Genomic DNA, 6,000 nt, shown 5'->3' on the forward strand with positions numbered 1-6,000 from the left:
TGGTTGCTTTACAATATTTTATTGGTTTCTGCCATATCTATTGTTTTTTAACAGTAGGTCCTTTTGTTTGTTATTTATTTTAAACAGCAGTGTGTGCATGTCAATCCCAAACTCTAATTATCCCTCCCCACCAGGTAACTATAAATTAGTTCTCTAGGCCTATGAGTCTGTTTTGTTTTGTAAATAAGTTCATTTGTATTGCTGTTTTTTTTTTCTCTTCTCAGATTCCCCACATAAGCGATGTCATAAGGTATTTCTCTTTTTCTGTCTTACTTCACTCAGTTTGAAACAGGGAAGTATTTTTAAAGGACAGGTGAGGGAAGGGTTTGCAAGATCTGTAATCATCTTAAGCACAATTCTCTGATTGGCTGATGGTGAGGTAGCAGGGGGATGTCACAGGGGTTAACATCATCAATCCTTTGGCACCAGTAGGCCTGGAGGCTATGTGCTCAGGGTCAGTAGATAACATAATTCCTCGTGGTGGGGAGTTTTCACATCTGTAAAACAACTCAGATACTGTTATCTGGATATCACCTTCCAAAGGCCCCATCTCTTCCGGAGAGGAGCCTAAAGCTAAGGATACAGGGGAGGGGTCTACCCCAGGAATGCCCCATAAGGTCCTGCTGGTTATGATTCAAAAGATGTTTATTGAACACCATGATAAGAGCTGGATGTGAGGGGGTGGCAAGTTTAAAACATGGCCTCTGCCTATGTATGACTGAGTCCCTTTGCTGTTCACCTGAAACTATCACACCATTGTTAATCAGCTACACCCCAATACAAAATAAAAAGTTTTTTTAAAAAAGAAAGAAAGAATGCTAGACTCAAAAATGGCCTCTGCAATCATAGAACTGGGGAGAGACAAGACATACACACAAAAAGTGATTAACCCAACATGAGGCAATATGTGGTAAATGCCTTCTAGACTGTGAGCTCCTCTACTGCTGGGCCTGCGTTCTGTTTGTCTTGTTAAATGTGGACCAGATGAATGAGTCCAGGGCAAACTGGTGGGCTACAGTCCATGAGGTCGCAAAGAGTTGGACGAGACGGAGTGACTAACACTTTCTTTCATTTTTTTAATTTTTTTAAAATTAGTTTATTTATCTATTTTTTTAACTTTACAATATTGTATTGGTTTTGCCATACATTGACATGAATCCACCATGGGTGTACATGATTTCCCCTTCCAGAACCCCCCTCCCACCTCCCTCCCCATCCCATCCCTCTGGGTCATCCCGGTGCACCAGCCCTGAGCACCCTGTATCATGCATCGAACTAACACTTTCTTTCAAATGAATGACTGGTGCCAACAGTACAAATAGCTCTTCTAAGAAGGAAGACACCTTGGTGGGCTAGAAAGTTCCAGAAGCCTTCAAAGTTGGAACTTGAGTCAAACCTGGAGATATGGTTAGGATCAGAGGGGAGGGGAAAGGCGTTTCTGGTGGGGGTAGCTGTGGGGATGAGGGAGAAGAAACCTAGTATATGGAAAATTGTGGGTGGGGTGGGATAGAAATGGCCAGGGAATTTTTTGAAACAGTGAGTTTTAGAAACAATGGTTGGAGGGGACAATTTGATCATTTATCAACAAAACAAAGCAGGAATACAGTGGTGAATAAGCAAGACTCCAGTCCTTGACGTCATGGAGTTGGCCATCCATTGACTATGGTGTTTACGTTTAGACAAATGGGGGAGACTAAAGGTAAGTAGAAAAAAAGGTAAGTAGAAAAAAAGGTAAGAAGAAAAAAAGAAAGGTAGATTGAAGCTGATTATGGAAAATGAAGTATTTCGACTTTATTTTGTAAGCAGTGGGGAGCAACTAAAAATTTCTAAGCAGGGAGTGACAGGAGTAACTGTTGCCTTTGGAATGTAAATCTATTGTTGCTTTCTTAGCTTATGCTGCTATCGCAGAATGCCACAAGACTAGGTGGCTTATGAACAACAGACGTTTACTTCTCATAGTGCTGGAAGCTGAAAGTTCAAGATAAAGACACCAGCAGATTTGGTGTCCTGTAATGTTCCGCTTTCTGGTTCATGGAAGAGACCTCTTACCATGTCTTCACAAGGTAGAAGAGACGAGGGAGCTCTCAGGTCTCTTTTATAAGGGCACTGATCCCATTCTTGAGGGCTCTACCCCTAGGACCTACTGCTGCTGCCCCTGCTGCTAAGTCGCTTCAGTCGTGTCCAACTCTGTGAGACCCCATGGACTGCAGCCTACCAGGCTCCTCCGTCCATGGGATTTTCCAGGCAAGAGTACTGGAGTGGGTTGCCATTGCCTTCTCCCACCCCTAGGACCTAACCACCTCCCAAAGCCCCACCTCCTAATGCCATCACATTGGGGATTAGGCTTCGACACATGAATTTGGGAGGACACAAACTTTCAGTCTAGAGTGTACAGGATGGGTTGGGGCAGGGGGCAGAGAAGCTGAAGCTGGATATGTCAAGTGTCCCCACACCAAACTGAAGTAGGCATAGGAAGAAAGGGAGAATATAAGGGAGCAATGTCACCAAGGGAGAATTTACAGAATGAAGTCCTGATTAGACATAAGAACAGAAAGCATTCTCACGTTTTCAGCCTCAAGTATTGGTTATAATGATAATTTGATCAAGCTTTCTACTTAAAAGATTCTTGACCTAAACCACTTGTTCCATCCTTTTTTTTTCTCCATAAGATTTTTCTTTTGTTTTGTCTTTTTGGCCTTGCCTGCTATGCACAGCTCCCTTAACAGGGACCGGGGATCAAACCCTTGCCCCCTGAAGTAGAAGCACTGGAAGCCGAGCCTTCACCACTGGACCACCAGGGAATTCCAAGTCTGATCCTCTTTTCTCACTTAAGAATCCCTAAAGTGTTAGCATTAGTCACTCAGTCATGTCCAACTCTTTGTGACCCCATGGACTGTAGCTCCTCTGTCCCCAAGCTCCTCTGTCCATGGGATTCTCCAGGCAAGATTACTAGAGTGGGTTGCCATTCCCTTCTCTAGGAGATCTTCCTAACCCAGCGATCGAACCCTGGTCTCCCACATTGCAGGCAGATACTTTACTGTCTGAGCCGCCAGGGAAGCCCTTAAGAATCCCTAGGTTCTTCCCATCTGTCACTGGACATACTCTTCTAGGTCCCTAGGGAGGGAACATCATACTTTACTCGGAATATAGGCCACTGCATAATAAATCTTGTCTTGCCTTCTTTGAAGAGTCGGTGCAAAATGAGGCAGCTTGTCATGTGAGTCCAGTCCTTTAAGCTTCTTGGGTGACGTTGCTATATTAAGACCAACGACTGTTATGCAACAAGACCCAGCTACACCTTTCCTTGACGCCCGAACTTCTTAGTGAAGACCACCTGTTGAACTAACAGGTGTCATTTTATTTTTGAAAAATGATCACATCCAGCGGTGAATTCTCCATTAATCTCATAGGATCTCAGTTGGAGTATTAGTCAGTGGGGGATGTGGAAAGAATATTCTAGAAAATGAACGAGTGGTAATTTTCACGAGAAGAATGAGTGGAAATGTTTTTACAAAATATACCATGACCTCTGTATACTAGAATGATACTAGGGTTTCAACTTACCCATAACTGACAGTCCTTGAGAAGCTGTGTGAAAAGAGGCAAGCAAGGATTGGCATTCCCACCTCCCCTGGTCAGAGCAAGTGCTCTATCTTGGGCTCCCACAGCCTGCTTTCCATCCCTTACCACATTCCATAGAAGTCCCTGTCCCCGCTAGATTATGGACACCTAAAGGCAACTGTACTTTATTCCTTTTCACATCACTAGGACCTGACTCTGAACCTGAAACATAGTAAGTGTTTAATAAAAACATTGGATGGATGGATGGATGAGCAGACAGATGGATGAAATATGTACATGCCCTTATTTGGCATGGAATACAGGGTAGGCTGGGAGATCACTATATATATTTTTTAACTTTAAAATGAAACCACATCAAAATTTCAAACTTTACTCTGCCAAAGACCCTGGTAAGAAGAAGAAAAGACAAGTTAACAACTGGAAGAAAATATTTGCAAATCATACATCTTACAAAGTACTTGTATCTATAATATATAAAAAACTTTCAATTTTAATGATAATAAATAATACAATTAGAAAATTGGCAAAAGACATGAACAGATATTTCATTGAAGAGAGTATACAGATGGCAAATGAGCACATGAAAAGTTGTTCAATATCATTAGCCATTACAGAAATACACATTAAAGCCACAATGAGATAGTATCATACACCTATCAGAATGGCTAAAATTTTTAAAATTCTGACAACACCAAATGCTGGAAAGGATGTAAAGAAACAGAATCTCTCCTATGTTGCTGCTGGGAATGTAAAATGATGCAGCCACTCTGGAAAACAGTTGGGCAGGTCCTTTTAAAACTAAAAATGGACTTACTATACAACCCAGCCCTTGCACTCAGGCATTTTTCCCAGAGAAATGAAAACTTATTTTCACACAGAAACTTGTATGCAAAGGTTCATAGAAGCTTTATTTGTAATAGTCAAAGACTGAAAGCTACCCAAATGTCCTTCAGTGGATGACTGGTTCAACTATGGTACATCCATACCATGAACACACTATACCATAGAACGAACTATCGCATTATGGGCTCAATGTTTATGGACTCACAAAGTTGATATGCTGAAACTCTAATCCCTCCCTGCTGCAGTGTGATGGTGTTTGGAGGTGGTGCCTTTGGGAGGTTATTAGGTTTAGATGAGGTTTTGAGGATGGGACCCTCATTGTGGGATTGGTGCTCTTATAAAAAAGAGGAAGAGATGCCAGAGTGTGCTTGCACTTGCTCTTCCTCCCTCTCTCTCCCTCCCCTGCCACCATCCTACACCCAGAGGAAAGGTCAGGTGAGGACACCACAAGAAGGCAGCTGTCTGAAGCCAGAAAGAGGGCCTTCATCAAGAACCCAATCTGCCATACCTTGATCTTTGACTTCCAGGCTCCACTACTATGAGAAGTACATTTCTGTTATTTAAGCCACCCAGTCTGTAGTACTTTGTTATAGCCACCTGAGCTGACTAAGACATATTGTACATATCACAACAACATGGACGTATCTTCGGGGAGTTATGTTGAGTGGGAAAATAAAATCCAGTCTCAAAAGAGTACATACTGTATGACTCTGTTTATATAACTTTAATGGAATAACATAATTCTAGAGATGGAGAATAGCTTCTTATTGCCAGGGGTTCAGATGGGGGAGGTGAGAGGAATGGGTGTAGCAATAAAGGAATAACCTGAGGGAAACTTTTGGAGATGGTAGAACTCAGTGTCTTGATTGCAGTGGTGGTTACACAAAGCTACACATGTGATAGCTTTGCACAGAGCCCCCCCCCCCACACACACACAAATGAGTGCATATAAAACTGATGAAATCTGAATACAGTCTATGTATTGTACATTTCCTGATTTTAATTTTGTACTAAGTTGTACAACTTCCTGTGAGTCTATAATTATTTCAGAATTAAAAGTTTTTATAGACTAACATAATATTGTGAATCACAATATACTTCAACTAAAATAATTTTTTTCTAATTAAAAAAAAGATTGTTTTCTAAAAAAGAAACCAGTTAGCATTTCTGACTTGCAACTTTTTTTTCTTTATGTACTCCCTCTCTTTTAAATACTGCTTCTTACATCATGATTTGTGAGAACTTTGAGGCAATTAAAATATATCTAGAGGTTTCAATGGCACCCCACTCCAGTACTCTTGCCTGGAAAATCCCATGGACGGAGGAGCCTGGTAGGCTACAGTCCGTGGGGTCGCTAAGAGTCAGACACGACTGAGCAACTTCACTTTCACTTTTCCCTTTCATGCACTGGAGAAGGAAATGGCAACCCACTCCAGTATTCTTGCCTGTAGAATCCTAGGGACGGCGGAGCCTGGTGAGTCTATGGGGTTGCACAGAGTCAGACACGACTGAAGCGACTTAGCAGCAGCAGCAGCAGCAAAGGTTTCAAAGGTGGCTTTAAAGTTGTAATCCTTT

This window comes from Giraffa tippelskirchi, chromosome X, assembly GCF_054371585.1.
Source record: "Giraffa tippelskirchi isolate mGirTip1 chromosome X, T2T-mGirTip1v1.2.pri, whole genome shotgun sequence".
Classification (NCBI taxonomy): domain Eukaryota; kingdom Metazoa; phylum Chordata; class Mammalia; order Artiodactyla; family Giraffidae; genus Giraffa; species Giraffa tippelskirchi.